Source organism: Cetorhinus maximus, chromosome 12 (genome assembly GCF_964194155.1).
Source record: "Cetorhinus maximus chromosome 12, sCetMax3.hap1.1, whole genome shotgun sequence".
Taxonomy (NCBI): Eukaryota; Metazoa; Chordata; class Chondrichthyes; order Lamniformes; family Cetorhinidae; genus Cetorhinus; species Cetorhinus maximus.
Window position 1 is genome coordinate 116,555,924 of NC_135890.1, and position 22,452 is coordinate 116,578,375.

The window sequence follows — 22,452 nt, forward strand, 5'->3', positions numbered from 1 at the left end:
AAAAAAAAAACCCTGTTAGCATTATGACTCCATTATCCTTGGCTAAGTGGGCAACACTCACGTTTGAGTCAGAAGATTATGGGTTCAAGTCCCACTTTTGGGACTTGGGCAAAAAATCCAGGTTGGCACTCCCAGTGCAGTACTGAGGGAGTGCTGCATTGTCAGAGATGCTCTCTTTCAGATGAGATGCGAAACCAAGGGACTCCCTCCCCAGCACTCTTGGATGAGTGCAAAACATTCCATGTTACTATTTCAAAGAAGAATCCAGTGCCCCAGTGTCCTGTCCAATATTTATCCTTCAACCAACATCAATAAAACAGATTATCTGGTCATTATCATGTTCCTGTTTGTGGGAGCTTGCTGTGTGCAAGGTGGCTGCCACCTTTTCTACATTAAAACAGTTTTATTGGCTGTAAAGCGCTTTGGAGCATCCTGAGGTTCTGAAAGACGCCGTATAAATGCAGGTTTATCTAAGGAAGTCAAGTGATATGAGATAGGGTGGAGAGTGGACTTCATGTAGAGGTTTACCAGCCATGATCTTATTGAATGGCAGAGCGGGCTCAAGGGGCCTAAAGGCTTAATTAAAATCTTTCTTTATTTCTTTGGCTGGAAGTAGCAGTTGGCAGGAGTGCAGACTTGGCCAGACAGTTTTACAGCTGCAATTCCCACCAGTGTTTTGTCATGAGAACAGAGTCCCACAAGTGTGTTCTTATCGGCTGCAATATGATGAGGCCTCCAGTGTCTGTGGACCTATAGCCCAGTGTGAAATTAGCAGCTTCAGGAGAAGATTGAGAAGTGTGATGCATCCTAACCCCATCACCCGCATTGTCAGCATTTTCCAGCTATATCTTGACTAATTTCATTCAGTGTCCACGTTCACATTTTCCTTACATTTGAGGCTTCAAGTAATATTGTCAGGCATTAATAACTAATGCATTGATGTGTCATTTCTAACAGAATAAAGGGGTTAACCTGTTTGGCATTACGTACTGGCTTCAGCTAAGGTGCAAAACGAGTAGTTTGATATGAATACGTTAACACATTTATCACTGATTCCATAAGATGTGATCTTGACCCCATGTGTTTTATCTTGGTGCTCATTCACAATGATAGAAGTCCCTCATTAATCATCAGAGCCATTTATCATATGTCCTTCACAACCTCCCTTATATACTTTAGGGGAATTTACATTAATATATCATACAGATGACTAATTATCACGAGAACTTGATGAAAATATATGGTCCTGAAATTACAGGTTATATGAACATGATCCATTTTCCTTTGTGAAATAAACTTCCAACTGTTCGAAAACCATTTGCTCCACTAATCACTGTGATTGTAGCTGTTATACTTTAGCACGAGAGAAGGATTGCTCAAATATCCCATCATATACATTTCATAGCTGGCAACGTCAGTGTAAGGGGATTGTCGTGGCTGAAAAAGAAAGAAAGAGAAAAACTTGCATTTATAAACCATAGGTTGGCTCAAAGTACTTAACAGCAAATATAGTACAGCCATAATGTAGGAAATGTGGTAGTCAATTTGCACACAGCAAACTCCCACAAATAGCAACATCCAAATGGCCAGATGTTTTTGTGATTTGATTGAGGGATAAATATTGGCCAGGAGAACTCTTCTGTTCTTCCTCAAAACAATGCCAAAGGATCTTTTATGTCCACCTGAGAGGGCAGACGGGGCTTAATGTCTTATCCAATGCTTAATGTCTTTTCCAAAAGGCAGCACCTGTGACAGTGCAGCACTCTCACAGTACTGTACTGGAGTATCAGCTTTCGGTATTGAGCTCAAGTGCCTGGTGTAAGTCATGAACCCACAGCCTCCTCTCTTACAGACAAGAATGCTACCCATTGAAACATAGGAGCTCACCAGAGGCTGGGTTCATTGGCGGGTAACTCTTTCAGATGGAATTTCGTGAGTGTTGAGCCTGTGATTCCCCAACATGGACCATATGTGCTTGGATCATGGGCTTTTCAATGTGCTGTTCAGACACATTTATGCACTCAGAGATCCAAAGATCTGTAGCTTCCCACAATTAAACACATTAACAATGTCGACATCAGGAGCATTTTTGCATTTCAACAGATGACTGCAACATTAAGCCCACATCTTGCCTTAGTTAAAGCATCATTTGGGATAAATATAAAGTCATTTTCTTCAATCGGAAAGTAAAGGCTTTGAGAACACCAAGAGGATTAATCTTGACTTTGTGTGATTATGTATAAAACCTAGGTTGGCAGCTTGTTTTACAACTCTCCCACAAATTTATGCCCATTGAAGACAGCATCACACCCCCCCACCCCCCCACTCCAACCCCAGGACGGAGACCTAACACCCCCACCCCAAGGACTAACTGACCTAACACCCCACTCCCAGGACTAACTCTCCTAACACCCCCACCCCAAGGACTAACTGACCTAACACCCCCACCCCAAGGACTAACTGACCTAACACCCCACTCCCAGGACTAACTCTCCTAACACCCCCACCCCAAGGACTAACTAACCTAACACCCCACTCCCAGGATTGAGACTAATACCTCCACCCCCAGGACTCACTGACCCAATAACCCCACCCCCAGGTCTAACTGACCCAAAATCCCCACCCTCAGGATTAACTGATCTAATACACCCGTCCCCAGGTTAACTGAACTATATACCCACCCCAGGACTAACTGACCTAAAACCCCCAGGGCTGACTGACCTAATGCTCTCACCCCCCAGGACTGACTAACCTCATACCCCCACACCCAGGACTAACTGACCTAATACACCTATCCTGAGGCCTGGGATACCCCAGATGTCCCACCCCATGGGATTGCATTTAAACACTGCACTACTAACCATATGAAGGTCACACTGGAGTGGATATGACTGAAAACACAGTCAGTATTAACTGTCCAGGAGGAGTCAAGTCAATGCAGAATTCCTATAATCCACTCCCATGTAAAGGACCCATCGGGCCAGAGTGACGTGCTTGTGACGGTGACAGATGTGTTTGTAGCACTTTCTCTTTGGGGCATGCAACCCTACTCACTCCAAATCATAATCTCTATGTATTGTCAAATTAGCCATCAAGGCAATCAGCACTTGAAGAAAAATATAGAAAAGGACACTCCGCAAATATACACAATTGAGAAAAAGTGAAGCTGAGTCACAGAACCTGAGCTTCCAAGCCAACCTGTGCAGTTAGAGGAATTTTTAACACAGATATGCTTGTCAATGGCCAACCCTCAATTGTCACTATTTATTTTTCCGCATTTGCACTTAAAAGTACAAACGTAGTGTGACCTGTGACTTCACTATAGAGCTTCCCACGCACACACTGCTTTATTTCAAAGTCCATCATTCTTCACCACTAAACTGAGGTTCCTGCTAGGAAGGAGATAAGAAGGATCTCTTCCTCATCGACTAAGTGTTGTGCTGATGAAGTGCAGCTCCTCCCCTAGTACTTCCTGGGAGTAAAGGTCACTCACAATCAATCTCAGTTCAAAACCTCCGCAAGTCATTCATCACCGCAGCACTGCTCACGATGGGCTCGAAATTGGAATGTTGCAGCTATTATTATTATTGATTAATCAAGGCAGGTGTTTGAGATCGGAAATTTGCCGCTGTATTTCACAAGGAGCAACAAGCTGCATTTGTATAGCGCCGTTAATATAGTAAAGCCCCCACCAAGATGCTTCACAGGAGTGCTATCAGACAAAACTTGACACTGAACCAAAGAAGGAGACATTAGGACAGGTCTCCAAAAGCACGGCCAAGAGGATAAATTTTAAGGAGAATCTTAAAGGGGGGAAAGGTGGGGAGATGGAGAGATTTAGGGAGGGAAGTCCAGAGTTTAGGGCCCAGACAGCTGAAGACCCCGGCACCATTGTTTGATCAACTGAAATCGGAGATGCTCCAGAGGCCAGAATGAGAGGAGTGCAGAGATCTTGGAGAGTTGTGGGGCTGGTGGAGATTACAGGGATAAGACCATGATGGGATTTGAAAACAAGGATGAGGATCTAAAATTGAGGCATTGCTTAATCAGGAGGCAATCACAGGTTTTTAAATATTCTTTCCTGGGATGTGGGTGTCACTGGCTAGGCCAGCATTTGTCGCCCATCCCTAATTGCCTTTGAGCTGAGTGGCTTGCTAGACCATTTCAGAGGGCAGTTAAGAGTCAACCACATTGCTGTGGATCTGGAGTCACATGTAGGCCAGACCAGGGAAGGATGGCAGATTTCCTTCCCTAAAGGACATTAGTGAACCAGATGGGTTTTTATGACAATTGATGATAGTTTCATGGTCACCATTACTGTAACTAGCAGAGTATCCCAGTAATCCAGAGCCCTGCACAGATAATCCAGACTGTGTAAATTCTTCTCCCACCAGAATATGAATTTGAGAATATGAATTCAATTTTACACAAAGCTGCCGGATAATGTAAAAACTCAACTGGTTCACTCATGTCCTTTAGTGAAGGAATTCTGCCGGTCTTACCCAGTCTGATTCTACATGTGACTCCAGTCCCATAGGAATGTGGTTGTCTTTTGAAGTGGTCCAGCAAGTCATTCAGTTGTATCACCACCTTCTCAGGGCAGCTTAGCGATGGGTAAGACATGTTGACATTGCCAGCGATACCCACATTCCAAGAATGAATGCGTTTCACTGCACCTACGGCAGTGACTCCACTTTCAGTTCTCTCAGTAACACACTCCCTCTATCTCCTTCACTGAGTCCCTTGTGACAAGGTCACTACAGATCCAATGGGAAGGATACTCAAAGCCCTCCACCACTGATTCTCCATTTTAATCACTGTGAGGTGGGGGTGGGGGGGTCTGGGGTGTATGATGAAAGGTAGAAGCAAAACATTAGTGACCAAAAAAAGTGTCAAAACTGCTGCCAAAGTGATTTAAAAAGGCAACACATTGCCACCATCTCAGGATGGGTCCCTCAGTGCCAGCCTTGTAAATGGCACCCACACCCTAAGAATGAAGAATGGCCATTAGATTCTATTGTGTTGTCACCATGGGCATGGACTAGTGGTTTCAGAAGAGCAGAGAAAATTGGAAAAGTAAAGTCAAAATCCTTTCATGTATTCTCTGAGCACAAGAGCAGTGAGGTTGTGCTGGATCTATACAAAACACTAGGCCATGACTCGAGTATCATGTGCAGTTCTGATCACCTCACTACAGGAAGGATATAATTGCACTGGAGAGGGTATAGAGGAGATTTACGAGGACATTGCCAGGACTGGAAAGCTATGAGGAGAGATTGGATAGGCTGGGGTTGTTCCCCTTGGAACAAAGGAGGCTGAGGGGAGATTTGATTGAGATGGACAAAATTGTAAGGGGACTGGATAGAATGGATGGGAAGGGCCTATTTACTTTAGCAGAGAGGGCAGTGACTAGAGGGCATATATTTAAAGTGAGTGGTAGAAGGATTAGAGGGGAAATAAGGACATTTTTTTCAGCCGGAGGGTTGTGGAGGTCTGGAACTCACTGCCTTAAAGGGTAGTAGAGGCAGAAACCCTCTACTCATTTAGAAGGTGTCTGGATATGCACCTCAAATGCCATAACCTGCAGGGTTATGGACCAAATGCTGGAAAGTGGGATTAGACTGGTTGGCTAGTTTTTTGACCAGCACAGACATATGGGCCAAATGGCCTCTTTCTGTGCCATAATCTTTCCACGATCCTATGAAATCTCAGAGCCAAGTACATTTTGTCCATTTATGATTTACAGACTGCACAATATTACAAAATAGATGCCCAGTGTTGTAGAATCAGGAGCTTTAGTGTAAGAGCTCCTTCTCTCTCTCTCTTATAATTGATAAATGTAGCAAAACATTTGTTTAAAAAGGGATGGAGAATGAAATCACAGAATCTTAACAGCACAGGAGGAGGCCATTTGGCCCATTGTCTGCACCGGGCTCTCCAAATGAACATTATGACCAAGTGCCATTGCCCTGCCTTTTCCCCATATCCCTGCACATTGTTTCTATACAAATAATCATCTAATGCCCTTGAATGCCTCGATTGAACCTCCCTCCACCACACTTCCAGGCAGTGCATTCCAGACACAAACCACTCGTTGTGCGAAAAAGCTTTTTCTTACATCACATTTACTTCTTTTGCAAATCACTTTCAATCTGTGCCCTCTCGTTCTTGATTCTTTTACGAGCAGGAATAGCTTCTCCCTATCTACTCTGTCCAGCTCCTTCATGATTTTGGGCATCTCTATCAAATCTCCTCTTAGCCTTCTTCTCTCCAGGTGAACAGTCCCAACCTCTCCAATCCATTGGTGTCATCCGCAAACTTTGAGATTGTCCCCTGCACACCAAGATCTAGATCATTTATATATATCAGGAAAAGCAAGGGTCCCAATACCGATCCCTGGGGAACTCCACTACAAACCTTCTTCCAGCCTGAAAAATATCCATTGACCATTACTCTCTGCTTCCTGTTTTTAAGCCAATTTTGTATCCATATTGCCAATGTCCCTTTTATTCCATGAGCAATAACTTTTCTCAAGTCTGTTGTGTGGCACTATGCCAAATGCCTTTTCAAAGTCCACGTACACCACATCAACAGCATTACCCTCATCGACCTTTTCTGTTACCTCTTCAAAAAACTCCAGCAAGTTGATTTCCCATTTAGAAATCCATGCTGGCTCTTCCTTATCAACTCATATTTTTCCACATGACTACTATTTCTATCCCGAATAATCGTTTCTAGAAGAAAAACAGAAAATGCTGGAAAAACCTCGGCAGGTCTGACAGCATCTGTTGAGCTTTTCCAGCATTTTCTGTTTTTCTTTCAGATTTCCAGCATCTGCAGTATTTTTTTTGCTTTTATCTAATTGTTACTAGAATCCTGCCCAGCACTGGAAGTTAAACTGACTGCTCTGTAATTGCTGGGCTGATCCTTACAACCATTTTTTTGGACAAGGGCGTCATGTTTGCAATTCTCCAGTCCTCTGGCACGTCCCGAGTCTAGGGAAGACTAAAAAAACTATGGCTTGTATCCCTGCAATTTCTACTCTCGCTTCCTTCAGTATCCCAGAAATTCAGAGAGAAAGATTAGAACGTAGAACTCGCCTGCACCTGGACTGACTGAGGCAAACTGGTGTGTCTAAGGTGAGGGAAAGGAACAGAAAGAAATACTGATAGGGTGAGATGAAATGAGGAAGGTCAGGTGGACCATAGAACCTGTCAGACTGAACCTGTTCCTCATCCTGTGTAATTCAACTTTTTTTCTTAAAAAAAATAATCATGAAATCGGGGCATTTTATTTCCAGAGAATATGGAACCACCAGCCACTGACAAAACAGCTTGTTGTCAACCTTTCCTGCCGCTCGATTGATTAATACCTGTTGAAAGGGACTCCCGGGGTTGGAGGGGCAGGAGGATCCAGTCAATGCATTGCCTCCGCCATCCTGCTGCATCAGGCTAGCACTGAACCCGGCCCACTGTACATCAATCTGGGGAGATAACCCTGCGTGCTCACCGGGGGAGGCAGGATGACATAATTCCGCCCCACCCCCCCACCACCACCACCCCCTCCCCCCGCCACCCCCCAGCTAATCAGGAGGCGAAGGAGTCTGGTTAAACAATGTCAAACTTAAAGTGCGACATGAAACAAAGAGAAGCCCACCCTTTTCAATGATGTGTGCGGAGAGGAAGGGATCTTTCGTTGGTTAATACACAAAGATCAGAATGCATCAATATAAACGCTACAACAGCTGTCTTAAAGACAACATACAAAGAGTTGGTTAACCCCTATTGTTGGAGGAAACTGCATCCCCTATTATTAGTCATGTTCCTACAAAGGCCCATAACAAGATCTGTCATCGTATAATATACAAGGCCACACTAGCATCTTTAGTTTAATTACTTTGCATTGGAAAACTATTTGTACTGTTCTGAAAGCTTGATACAATTAACCTTCCAGACAATCGGCCTGGGCTTTAGATCGCGTTTCCTATCTATTTGCCTTGGACGATCTTGCGAGGGAAAAAAATAAACGATTCATTCTGTACACTTTCAAATTGCAGAGAAATAGATAGTAAGCGGCCATTGTCAGATTGACACTGAATTCGGATCAACAGCTTGCGATGAAATACAGCTGAATCGCGTTACTGAGTGACAATTCCAGGTGTAATAATAAACGGAAATTCAACTTCCTTAAACACAGGATGGCAAATAAAAGCCAGCAGTTGGACTGGTCCAATTAGCAGTATTCTTCTCATTTTCATCCATTGTCCTGCCCCATTTATAGATGGTTGACAGAGGTTAAAATGTCCATTAGGGGCTGTCCCACACACAAGGCCAGCTCTGCCTTTTACTGTTTGTCAGCCTGCTCCAAGACAGCTGGTCGCATCATTAAAACCGCGTGAGCAGCACAAGTGCCTGTTCAGAGAAAGTAAACAACGGTGATGGGAATGACTACAGTTTCCATATGTCACTGGGTGGAGGGGCTTCACTGTCAATTGCAAAGCAAACAGTTGAGCAAGTCTGTGTGTTGTTTGGATTCGGGGCACTAATTCACTGGCTGGGTTGTGGAGCAAGCTGTCCCACATTGCCACATGTAGTCAACACGTGCAATTGTTCCCCAATTCCCATCACCCCCAACTCTCTTCCTAAACACAATGGCTGAATTCTCCCAGCCCCCTTTTGGTGTCGGGCTCGGAGGTGGGAGACTTGGAAGGAGCCATGTCGGAATTGCTCCCCCCTCCCACCCCCCGACATTCCCGCCGTGGGGTAGGTCCCCAGGATGACCTGGGAAGCAGGTTGGTTTCCCACGTGCCGTGGGAGGAGAGCTGGCAATGTGTAATGTCAAGGCCCCGAAATGGGGGAGATTTTGCATCACTGCTGCTGTTGGCGGAGGCCTCCAGCTCGATGGAGGCAGCCTCCTGGTGGTAGGATGGGAGGGCCATCAGAGCCAGGGACTCCATGCCCCAAAGAGGGGGCTTCCAATCGGAAGTGCTGCTCCCATGGCCCATGACTCCTGCCAGAGGGGTTTCCCTTCATCTCCAGGGGGCCCACGGGCTGCTTCTTCTTAAGCTTCCTGTGTCGAGTGAGGCATTAAGCAGGCGAAGCATATGCTTATGTCTGTTTCGGTGACTGATTGTTCCAGGGACAGGTCACCAGACTGAAGCCAGAGGCTTTAACTTAAGGGGCCACATCATGTCCGCACCTTCCTTGGCCATCAAGGCCCAAATTGGGACTCGGACCCGAAGCTTCTTGCTCAGAGGGAGGGACGTTACCCACTGTGCCACAGGACCTCCCCCTACCAGCTTGGCCCCTCTGAAATGTTCATTTAGATTTAAACCTCTGAGGGCATTTTGTGTCCGACCTGCCTCAGCGGCGCTCACCTCTCCTGGTGGGGCTGCCGAGGCCCCTGAGCTGCCGGCCTCTGATTGGTCTGGCAGCATCGGGAGCCCAAGGGTGGCAAGTGGCCAATTAGGAGGCCGTCTCCGAGCTGATTGCTCGGACGGTCACCCTCCCGGCAAGTGCGGCTTCAGGATCCCCCATGTGGTCCCAAAATCCAGGTTCCAAAGCCTGCAAGAAAATTCTCCCCAAATAATTCGGCAAAATGAGGCAAAAATCTGAGTGAGACATGATTACCATTCAATTTTTAGAGGAGCCTTGGAATTATAGAGGCATAGGAATGGGAGGAGGCCATTCAGCCCCTTGAACTTGTTCTGTCATTCATGGCTGATCTGTAGCTTTATTCCATTTAGTCCCATTGGCTCCAGATTCCTTCAAACCTTATGTAACAAAAAGTTATCAATCTCTGATTGGTTATTTTCAATTGACCTCCAACCTCCACAGATTTTTGGGGAAAAGAGTACCAAATTTCTCCTACCCTTTGTGTGAAGGAGTGCTTCCTAGCATCATTCCTGAATGGCCGAATTCTAACATTAAGGCTCTGCCCCTTTGTTCTGGACTCCCCCCACTGCCCCTGCCACCAAAGGAAATAGAGAGAAAATTCTCTCTGCCATCTCCTTCAATCATCTCAAACACCTCAATTACTTCCACCCACCACCCAACCTTAATTTTCTGCACTCAAGCCCAGCCTGAGTGACCCGTCCTCACAATTTAACCCTTTAGTTCCGGTATCGTGCTGGTAAATCTGTCCTGCACCCCCTCCATGGCCAATAGATCCTCTGGTGCCCAGAACTGAACCCAAAGCTCTAAATCTCCCGAACCAGAGGTTTATATCATTGTAACATTGGCTTGAATTAGCTACCTGTTGCACTGAGGGTAAAATTGATGTGGATCGGACAGCCCTCATCGAAAGCATCAGATTTTTAGTTCTTCCTTTTCAATGAGAATGAAAACCCCATGGTTTACAACAAGTGAGGGGCATGGACAGGGTGGATAGGGAGCAGCTGTTCCCCTTAGTTGAAGGGTCAGTCACAAGGGGGCATAAGTTCAAGGTGAGGGGCAGGAGGTTCAGGGGGGATGTGAGGAAAAATTTTTTTACCCAGAGGGTGGTGACGGTCTGGAATGCGCTGCCTGGGAGGGTGGTGGAGGCGGGTTGCCTCACATCCTTTAAAAAGTACCTGGATGAGCACTTGGCACATCATCACATTCAAGGCTATGGGCCAAGTGCTGGTAAATGGGATTAGGTTGGTAGGTCAGGTGTTTCTCACGTGTCGGTGCAGACTCGATGGGCCGAAGGGCCTCCTCTGCACTCTGTGATTCTGTGAAGTGCCTGATCTACAACGCCAGTATTTTTTTATTCTTTCATGGGACGTGGGCCTCGCTGGCTAGGCCAGCATTTTTATTGCCCAACCCTAATTGCCCTTGAGAAGGTGGTGGTGAGCTGCCTTCTTCAATGTCTGCAGTTGCTGTGGTGTAGGTACACCCACAGTATTCCACTCAGCTAATTGACGTTCTAACTCTGTCGTTCCTCAGTGTAGCCTGGTGGAGGCTGGCAAAACACTTTAAAGCCAGATGTTATTACGTGGCCTTTATCAGGTCCCAGCACTCGCTGCAAAATGATCTTTCTCTCGACTCCACTGCACTCTCTCTCCATTGCCATCCTTCTTGTTTTTTGGGTAAGATGTTAAACCAAAGCCCCATCTGCTCTCTCTGTTGGAAGTAAAAGATCTCATGGCATTATTTTGAAGAAGAGCAGGGGGTGTTCTCCGTGGTGTCCCATCCAATATTTATCCCTCAATCAAACATCACAAAGAAAAGATTATCTGTTCATGATCACATTGCTGTTTGTGGGATCTTGCTGTGTGCAGATTGGCACAATTTAGCTACATTACAGAAGTCACTGCACTAATAAAATAATAATTCATTGGTTACAAAGTGCTTTGGGATGTCCCAAGGTTGTGAATGGTGCTATACAAATGCAAGACTTTCTTTCTTTATCTTCCGTTATGTTAGGACCCTCTGTAATGTCTCCTTCGCCCTGAACCTAGTTCCTTTCCTTTTACGAACAGTTTTTATCCTCTCCTAACACAACATTATCCCACTCACTGCTGTTTGAACAACTGACTTTAAATATCCGATTAACTATCATACCCGGCTAAAATATGACTCACATTTTACATAATCTTCTGCTTCCACAGCAGCAATACCACTGGAGGTCTGCTGGTCATAAAAATATTTTAAATTTACTTTTCACTCCATCTGCCTTTCTTGCATCTTTAAGGATCCTATAAGTTCCTTAACCCTGTGTCTGCATAACCCCATAAAAACTGGTCATTTCCCCAGGTCCGAGCTGCAGATGTGTCACAGGTCAGGAATGACTCATTACCAAACTGGGAATCCAATTACTCACAAAACCACTGGCTTTCTGTAATAAGGCAGGGAGGGGGGGGATCTTGCAGCCCTATAGCACCTTTCACCATCCCAGGACCTCCCAAAGCACTTTATGAAGCATTTTAGAAGCCTCGTCACTGTTCCATTGTGTACAGTACTGGTCTCCTTATTCAAAGAAAGATGTAAATGCATTAGAAGCAGTTCAGAGAGGGTTTACTAGACTTATACCAGGAATGGGCAGGTTGTCTTATGAGAAAAGGTTGGACAGGTTAGGCATGTATCCACTGGAGTTTAGAAGAGTAAGAGGCGACTTAATTGAAACCTTTAAGATCCTGAGGGGTCTTGACAGGGTGGATGTGGAGAGGATGTTTCCTCTTGTGAGAGAATCTAGAACCAGGGGTCACTGCTTAAAATAAGGGGTCACTCATTTAGAACAGAGATTAGGAGAAATTTTGTCTCCCAGGGTGTTGTGGGTCTTTGGAACTCTCTTCCTCAAAAGGCGATGGAAGGAGGGTCTTTGAATATTTTGAATGCAGAGCCAGATAAATTCTTGGTTAACGAGGGGGTGAAAGGTTATCGGGGGCAGGCAGGAATGTGGGGTTGAGGTTACATTCAGATCGGCCATGATCTTACTGAATGGCGGAGCAGGCTCGAGGGAGCTGAGTGGCCAACTCCTGCTCCTAACGCGTACATTTGAATGTTCATATGTTCAGTCACCTTTCATCAAAACTCAGGTCATCCACATGAAACGTTAACTCTGTTTCTCTCTCCCCACGGATGCTGCCAGGCATGCTGAGCATTTCCACCATTTTCTGCTTTTATTTCACATTTCCAGCATCTGCAGTGTTTTGCTTTGTAACGTAGGAAACGTAGCAACCAATTTACACACAGCAAACTCCCACCATCGGTGATGTGATAATGGCCGGATCATTTATTTTCAGTGCTGTGGGTTGAAGGCTAAATATTGGCTGGGATACCGGGGTGGGGATCTCCCCTGCTCTTCTTCAGGTTAGCGCCATGGGATCTTTTATGCTCAACTGAGAGGGCCGAGGGAGTCTTGGTTTAGCGTCTCACCTGAGCGAAGGCACCTCCAACAGTGCAGCAATCCTTCGTTATCGCACTGAGGGTGTCAGCCCAGACCATACGCCCCAGTATCTGGAGTAGGGCTTGAACCTGCCACCTCAGAATGCTACCAGTTGAGCCACAGCTGGCACCTTTTATTCCACGGCTGACAGTGTCCCTCAGTGTCATGGCTGCAGACCTTCACAAGAACGACTCCCCCTGTCATGCGGGTGACACTGGCCGATGAGCATATATTGCCCATCCAAAACAATCCTGAGGACAATAAGAGGCAAACGCACAGAGTGGGGCTAGAATTAAACAAGGCTGGACTGGGGTGGGGAGCAGTGACAAACTCCTTTTCCTCAAACCCAGTTGTGTTTTTAAAAATTTATTCTCTCATGAGATGTGAGCGTCGCTGGCTCAGCTAGCATCTTTATTGCCCATCCCTAATTTCCCTTTTAGCAACAAGCCAATAGTTTTCTAAGTAAAACTTCTGGTGCCAGCCCACAAATTAGATATATTAAATCCAACATTTTAATACATGAGCTTATGAATTTGCAGACTCTGGACTGCCAGTCCGCAACCATCAGAACGATCCTTTTGGTCCTCAAAGCTGCTGACCAATCAGATGGCTTATGTAATATGAATTATTCTTTTATTTAAACACTTTATTTTTGAATGTTTGCCCATCTGAGTGAATAGAAATTCTCTGTGCAGCAACCTTTAAATACTTGGCAAAGTCTAGGGAGATAAGAGCAGGGTCCACTGTAGACTGTCCATCGCCTCATGATGGAAAGGTGTCAGATATGGACAGGTGAGAGCTGTCACTGTGTTCCTGTAGGCAGACAGGTAATTCCTTCTTTCAAAGTAACAAAAAAGGGAATCTTTGAAAACTCTAGGACAACGAAGAGACAGGAACATTTCAGAGCTGAACGCTGAGTGAGTGAGTATTAGGTTCAAACACCCACAGCTGCAGTTATAAGGCTTGTCATTGATACAAGTTCTCTTTCTTTTGTCACAAGTTCTTGATGATGAGCCAAGGCTCCTATTGTAGGACATCACTAAGTTGGAAAAGCAGGACAGAAGACGAGGTGAATCAAGAAGCAAGTGATATGACTCTGTGAAACAGGGACTGACCGGGTCAAATTTTGGGATGCCCTGAGGCTCTAAAAGGCGCTATATAAATGCAAGTCTGTTGTTCTTTCATTTGTTCTGAAGTCCTGACGAGAAATGAGATGGAGTTGGGGATGCTGCAATGAGTCTTCATGTTTACAGCACTTGAAAATAGATTAGAAAACAATGGCGGGATTGGGCAGAGTCAACATGGATTTCTGAAAGGGAAATCATATTTGAGAAACCTGTTGGAGTTTTCTGAGGATGTTGCTAGCAGGATAGATAAAGGAGAGCCAGTGGATGTGGCGTATTTGGACTTTCAGAAGGCTTTCAGTAAGGTCCCACATAGGGGGTGAGTAAACAAAATTAGAGCACATGGGATTGGGGGGAATATACTGGCACGGATTGAGGATTTGTTAACCGACAGAAAACAGAGAGTAGGGATAAATGGATCCTTCTCAGGTTGGCAGGTGAGGGTCAGTAGGGAACTGCAGTGCTTGGGTCCCAGCTATTCACAATCTAGATCAATGATTTGGATGTGGGGACCTAATATAATATTTCCAAGTTTGCTGATGACAAAAAACTTGGTGGGAATGTGAGTTGCAAGGAGAATGCAAAGTTTCAAGGGGATTTAGACAGGCTAAATGAGAGGGCAAGAACATGGCAGGTGGAATATAAGGTGGAAAGATGTGAAGTTATCCACTTTGGTAGGAAAAACAGAAATGCAGAGTATCCTGAGAATGTAAACGTGCCATATACATGCATATTCTTTCTTTCAACAGACTGTACACATTGAGATAATAGATTAGGATTAGTTTATAGGGCCACTTTTTCAAGGTTTTATTTCTGGCATTGATGCCAGGTGGTCTGTCCAAATCCAGCAGCATCGACCTAGACACCGAAAACGACAACCGCAGACTCAGCCCTGTCGACCCTGCAAAGTCCTCCTTACTAATATCTGGGGGGATAGTGCCAAAATTGGGAGAGCTGTCTCACGGACAAGTCAAGCAACAGCCTGACATAGTCATCCTCATGGAATCATACCTTACAGCTAATGTCCCAGACACCACCATCACCACCCCTGGGCATGTCCTGTTCCACTGGCAGGACAGACCCAGCAGAGGTGGCGGCACTGTGGTGTACAGTCGGGAGGGAGTTGCCCTGGGAGTCCTCAACATTGACTCCAGACCCCATGAAGTCTCATGGCATCAGGTCAAACATGGGCAAGGAAACCTCCTGCTGATTACCACGTACTGCCCTCCCTCAGCTGATGAATCAGTGCTCCTCCATGTTGAACACCACTTGGAGGAAGCACTGAGGGTGGCAAGGGTGCAGAACATACTCTGGTTGGGGAACTTCAATGTCCATCACCAAGAGTGGCTCGGTAGCGCCAACACAGACTGAGCAGGCTGAGTCCTAAAGGACATAGCTGCTAGACTGGGTCTGTGGCAGGTAGTGAGGGAAACAACAAGAGGGAAAAACATTCTTGACCTCATCCTCACCAACCTGCCTTCCGCAGATGCATCTGTCCATGATAATATCAGTAGGAGTGACCACCGCACAGTTCTTGTGGAGATTCTATAATTACCATCAAGCCTGGGGATCAACCGTGGTTCAATGAAGAGTACAGGGAGGGTATGCCAGGAGCAGCACCAGGCATACCTAAAAATGAGGTGTCAACCTAATGAAGCTATAACACAGTACTACTTACATGCCAAAGAGCATAAGCAGCAAGTGATAGACAGAGCTAAGCGATCCCACAACCAAAGGATCAGGTGTAAGCTCTGCAGTCCTGCCACATCCAGTTGTGAGTGGTGGTGGACAATTAAACAACTCACTGGAGGAGGAGGCTCCACAAATATCCCCATCCTCAATGATGGGGGAGCCCAGCACATCAGTGCAAAAGATAAGGCTGAAGCATTTGCAACAATCTTCAGCCAGAAGTGCCGAGTGGATGATCCATCTCGGCCTCTACTTGAGGTCCCCAGCATCACAGATGCCAGTTTTCAGCCAATTCGATGCACTCCATGTGATATCAAGAAACAGCTGAAGGCACTGGATACTGCAAAGGCCCTGGACCCCAACAATATTCCGGCAATAGTACTGCAAACTTGTGCTCCAGAACTTGCCGCGCCCCTAGCCAAGCTGTTCCAGTACACCTACAACACTGGCATCTACCGGCTATGTGGAAAATTGCCCAGGTATGTACTGTACACAAAAAGTAGGACAAATCCAACCCAGCCAATTAGTGCCCCATCAGTCTACTCTCGATCATCAGTAAAGTAATGGAAGGGGTCATCAACAGTGCTATCAAGTGGCATTTGCTTAGCAATAACCTGCTCACTGATGCCCAGTTTGGGTTCCGCCAGGGCCACTCAGCTTCTGACATCATTACAATCTTGGTTCAAACATGGACAAAAGAGCTGAACTCCAGAGGTGAGGTGAGAGTGACTGCCCTTGACATCAAGGCAAAATTTAACTGAGCCCCAGTAAAACTGGAGTCAATGGGAATCAGGGGGAAAACTCTCTGCTGGTTGGAGTCATACCTAGCACAAAGGAAGATAGTTGTGGTTGTTGGAGGTCAATCATCTCAGTTCCAGGACATCACTGCAGGAGTTCCTCAGGATAGTGTCCTAGACCCAACCATCTTCAGCTGCTTCATCAATGACCTTCCTTCCATCATAAGGTCAGAGATGGGGATGTTCGCTGATGATTGCACAATATTCAGCACCATTCGCGACGACTCAGATACTGAAGCAGTGCATGTCCAAATGCAGCAAAACCTGGACAATATCCAGGCTTGGGCTGACAAGTGGCAAGTAACATTCGCACCACACAAGTGCCAGGCGATGACCATCTCCAACAAGAGAGAATCTAACCATTGCCCCTTGACATTCAATGACATTACCATCACTGAATCCCCCACTATCAACATCCTGGGGGTTACCAATGACCAGAAACTGAACTGGACTAGCCATATAAATACGGTGGCCACAAGAGCAGGTCAGAGGTTAGGAATCCTGTGGCGAGTAACTCACCTCCTGACCCCTCCAAAGCGTGGTCACCATCTACAAGGCACAAGTCAGGAGTGTCATGGAATAATCTGCACTTGCCTGGATGAGTGCAGCCCCAACAACACTCAAGAAGCTCAACATCATCCAGGACAAAGAAGCCCTTTTGATTGGCACCCCATCCCATTCACTCCCTCTACCACCGACGCTCAGTGGCAGCAGTATGTACCATCCACAAGATGCATTGCAAGAACTAACCAAACCTCCTTAGACAGCACCTTCCAAGCCCACGACCACCACCATCTAGAGAGACAAGGGCAGCAGACATAAGGGAACACCACCATCTGGAAGTTCCCTCCAAGCCACTCACCATCCTGACTTGGAAATATATCGCTATTCCTTCACTATCTTTGGGTCAAAATCCTTGAAGCTGCCTCTCTAACTGCACTGTGGGTGTACCTACACCACATGGACTGCAGCGGTTCAAGAAGGCAGCTCACCACCACCTTCTCAAGGGCAGTTAGGGATGGGCAATAAATGTTGGCCCAGCCAACGGCACCCACATCACATGAATAAATAAAAAACAATTTGAGTTTTGTTAGACAGGAGCGTTGGTTGGAGTTAGATCTATAACACCTTGAATAGCTCATACCATTGGAGACTATTGGACCCTTATAACTAGAATCAGTTTTTCCCTTTCAAAGCAAGTTTTTACAAAAGTAGGAAGAGACCTGCATATTTATGTAGCAACTTGCTCACATTAGCAAAACATCTAAAGAAACTGCACAATGAATGACTTTTGAAGGTTGGTTCCACTCTTATCTATCCAATTGTAACCAGCACAGGTTTTGATAGTGTAGATGCAAGAAGAATGTTTCCACTTGTGTCAAGGAGTAAAATAAGAGGCCATCAATATAAGACAGTCACCAATACATCCAATTGGGAATTCAGAAGATTCTTTTCCCAGAGAGTGGTGAGAATATGGAGCTCACTATCACAAGGAGTAGTTAAGGCATATGGTATAGATTCATTTAAGGGGAAGCTAGATTAACACTTGAGGAAGAAGGGAATAAATGATTACACTGATAGAGTTAGATGAGGAAGGATGGGAAGAGGATTGGGTGGAACATACATGCTAGCATGGACTGGTTGGGTAGAAGGGCCTGTTTCTGTGTTGAGTGTTCTATGTAAATCTATGTAAATCTCTGGCATTAGCTTCTCTTTCTGCACTTGTCACCTCACCCCCACAATCTCCTGGGGTCTGTCCTTGACTTCTCATCTTCTTCATCTACAAGGAGTCCTTTGGAGACATTTTGCACTTTGATGGCGCACAGTATTTCCCCCTCCACCACCTCTGCTGACCCCTCTGCTCCCCTCTGCAGTCAGACTCACATCTGGTCTTGGTTGAACTGTAACTTCCTCCAGCTAAATATGGGGAAGACTGAAGACATTGTCTTCTTAACCTGTCACAGGCTTTAATATCTTGTCATTGATTCCACACCACCTCCTTATTTCAACCCAAGCAGAACTTCCAACCCTTGCCCGCTCCATTGCAAAGACCAGTGTTTTCTACCTCTGTAACATGGCCCACTTGCATTGTAGGCAGTTCAAAGATGGGTCACTTGGCTGATTCCTGGGATGAAGGGGTTGTCTTATGAGGGAAGGTTGAGCAGGTTGGCCCTATACTCACTGGAGGTTAGAAGAATGAGAGGTGCACTTATTGAAACATGTAAGATACTGCGGGGGCTTGACAGAGTAGATGCTGAGAGGGTGTTTCCTCACACGATAGAATCCAGAACTAGGAGGCACAGTTTCAAGATAAGGGGTCTCTCATTTAGGATGGAGAGGAGGAGGAACTTCTTCTCTCAGAGGGTCATTAGTGATTGGAATTCTCACCCCAGTGAGCAATGGAAGCTGGGTCATTGAATATATTCAAGGCTGAGTTAGACAGATTTTTGATTGACAAGAGAGTCAAAGGTTATGGGGGACAGACAGGAAAGTGGAGTTAACACCACAATCAGATCAACCATGATCTTATTGACTAGCAGAGTAGGCTCAAGGGGCTGAATGGCCTACTCTGCTCCTAATTATTCTGATCTTTCGTTCTTACATTACTTCAGCCCATCTGCTGCTGGAACCATCAATTGTTCCTTTAGCACTTATGACGTAATTACTCCAAGGCTTTCCAGGCTGGTCTCCCATCCTCCAGCCTCTGTAAACCTTAACACATAACAAATCTGTGCTACCCCTATCCTATCCCACCCAACACCCTTGTCCTCACTGACCTACATCAGCTTCCAGAAACCCAACATCTCAAGTGTAATAGTTTCATCCTTGTGATTAAATCTCTCCATAACTCCAGCCCTCTCTATCTCTACAGCTTCTTCATCCTTCATCCCCACGAAATGCTAAACTCTCTGTTCTTCTGCTCTGGCCTTTTTTCAATCCCCTCCCACTCATTGGTGCAGTGCTCTCTGCTGCCTGGGTCCCAAAGATCACAACCTTTGGAATCCCCTCCCTAAATGCCTTCCTTCCTTCACATCCTTCTCCCTTTAAGACACACCTTAAAACCCATCTTTTGGTCACCCCTTCCTCATACCTTCACTTTGGATCAGTGTCCATTCTTCTCCCATCTCGGCGGAGAGCTGTGGGATGTTTCTCTGTGTTAAAAGAATGATAAAGCATTGTATAAAAAAGGAAAGAAAGAACATGCATTCCCACAATGACTTATCCCATCCCCGGGACATTCAAAAGTGTTTCACACCCAGCGGATGGTTTTTGGAAATGTAGTCACCAGGAAATCTCCCTCATTTCCTTTGAATAGTATCAGGGGATCTTTAGCGTTGGATAGACAGCCAGATTTGGGCCTCAGTTTAACCTCTGAACCAAGAGGACCCCCAACAATGCAGCGGTCCCTTGGTGCCAGCCTACAAACCAGGCCAGGATTTTACAGTCCCAGCGCGGTGTGTCTCCCCCTCGCCAGGCAGATGTGGTGAGCCATTTAAATCTCATTCAGTTCGGCAAGACTGCAATTACCCGCCAGACAGGAGAGGACATAACATCATGGCCTATGTGTTGGAGCGGATTTTTAATCCTACAATGTCTTGGTTCAGAGGAGAGCGTGTGACCAACCTGACACCTTGTATGTCCAATTATTATAAAATCACACCCGAGATTAACGAGACTGCAGAAAGTGCAGAGTTAATACCCACAAGAAGTTCACAATAACAAGAAGCCAGAAAGAAGCTTATTAATAACAGCAAAATACTCTAAGGCTTTTTTTTGGCTTTGCAACTGTCCTGAAGCAGCCTCTGATGTTCTGACACCATTACAATCCCCGCTATATGAAATTATCTCTGGATTCACTTGATTGCAGAATATTCTTTGCAGTTTCTGGTGCCTTTTTTACTACATTGAGTGCACAGGAATCGGCAGCTGAGTGAATTCACAGCTAATGCCTTTCAATTGCTTTGAACGCAAGTGAATTTTCAATAGTCCCATTTTGGAACCAATAAAATAGGACATCAGCTGTCTCTTAAAATATAAGTCACACCATTGAAAATGTCTTCCAAATGCACGACCTAGAGATGAAGCCCATCTTAACTCATCCATTGCAAAAGCCAACCGCTTCATGAGGTGAGATGAGAAGAAATAGGAGCAGGAGTGGGTCATCAGCCCATTGAGCCTGCTCCGCCATTTAGTAAGTCCTTGGCTGATCTGATTGTGGCCTCAATGCCACATTCTTCCCCCATAAATATTGACTTCCTTGACGACCAAAAATCTGTCTAACTCAGTCTTGAATATATTCAATGACCCAGTCTCCACTGTCCTCTGTGGAAGAGGATTACAAAGACTAACGGCCCTCTGAGAGAAAACTCTTAAATGGGAGACCCATTATCCTTAAACTGCGCCCCCTAGTCCTAGGTTCCCTCTTGAGAGGGACCATCCTCTCAGCATCTACCCTATCAAGACTTTCACCTTTACCTTACACAGGAGTCCCTTCTTTCTGTTGATCGCTTATTGTATGAAGACGAGCCCCAGATTTGCTTTTAACTAGTCTGAACCTGTATCCCTTTGTCTCAGCGCTGGAGTTTAGTATGAAGCAATGCTTCTTTAGCTTTTCCTACACTCCTAATTATCTTATCATAGAATAATATACAGCGCAGAGGGAGGCTACTCAGCCCATTGTCCTTATGCCAGCTCTTTGAAAGAGACGTCCAATTAGTCTCGTTTCCCTTGCACGTTTGCCATAGTCAAAGTTGAGGTTTGGGAAGGTTCTTCAAATTCTGCTCATTTTCTGAGGTCACAGGCACAATTTTAAAGTTTTCTCAGAGGAATAAAGATTTAATTTACAGTGAAACTGACTTAGTAGACACCAATGAAACCAGATGAATTGGTACAGTTTTTTAAAAAAGCCATTTTCATTCATTAAAATCCAGGCGACTCACAGGCGGGAGACCTTATTAAAAATGCTTGCTTTTGGTGGTGATTTTCAGCTGTGTTAATAAAACTGCACCAGGTTCCCACTCTTACAGCAAGAAATCCCTTTTAATTTGAAGAGAGATAGAAACAATTCTGCTCTATTATGCCGCGCAAAATGTGCTGCTGCATTGAAGATTTTACATTTGCGAGTTTAGCGGCATCTGGAGCCTAATCTAACCGGTGCCACTTCACACACAAAATTTGGGTGCAATTTCACGATTGTGCCTGAATTGTCAACTTTACCTCAAACTTATTTGCACTTCACCAGCTGATGCAGTGCTGCAGTTCATCAGTAGGTGGCAGCATGGATATGATGTCAAAGGACTTGGACCTGAATCTCCCACCACCAGTGTGGTCTCCATCTCCTGTTATCAAGGATGATGGTTTCACAGCGACCCTAATAAGTCAAATTCCGTTTTGATTGCGTGAGATCTTTTTTTTTCCCCCCGTTGCTTTGGGGGTTGCATTCCATCTGTATTTCCCTGAAAACCAAATCACAGGGACCATGGCAATAACAGAAATCATGAAATGTAGGGAAATTTCACGTGCTTAAAGCTAAACACATTTCATAAATAAAGTCACTTGTATCAAAGTAAATAAGGAGAGATGGTGTTCTTTATGGTGGGGAGTGAATTATGTTTGCCCGACCTCATCCAATTATCCCTTGAACTTTAATCCTGCTTCAACCGCCATTGGTCCAAATCCAGCTAAAGTAAGGAGCATGCGGCCTGATTTAATGGCCTGTCACCTTAAGCAAATTACATTTGTTTTAACTTCCATTGTCATAAACATAACTGAAACATTCCACATACTTGAACCGTTCTCGGACTGTAAATACTTAACCCAGGAAACATATAGCAATCTGCATGTCTCTGCTGCTCATGTCCTTATTCACACCAAGTCTGGTTCACCCATCACCCTGTGTTACCTACCCAACATTAGCTGCCTGGTAAAGAACACCTCAAATATAAAATTCTCATCCTCCTATTTAAATCCCTCCG

General features: G+C 45.3%; 1 long non-coding RNA gene across 1 annotated transcript in view; it reads right to left on the reverse strand.

Moving 5' to 3' along the window:
- Window positions 1-516: 516 nt before the first annotated feature.
- LOC144687144 (uncharacterized) overlaps window positions 517-22,452 on the reverse strand; it is a 170,226-nt gene continuing 148,290 nt past the window's right edge. The window contains exons 2-4 of the long non-coding RNA XR_013578081.1: window positions 19,569-19,629; window positions 930-1,437; window positions 517-899 (exon numbers count right to left, since the gene is read on the reverse strand). This is a non-coding gene — a long non-coding RNA (uncharacterized LOC144687144). The remainder of the gene's footprint in view (window positions 900-929; window positions 1,438-19,568; window positions 19,630-22,452) is intronic.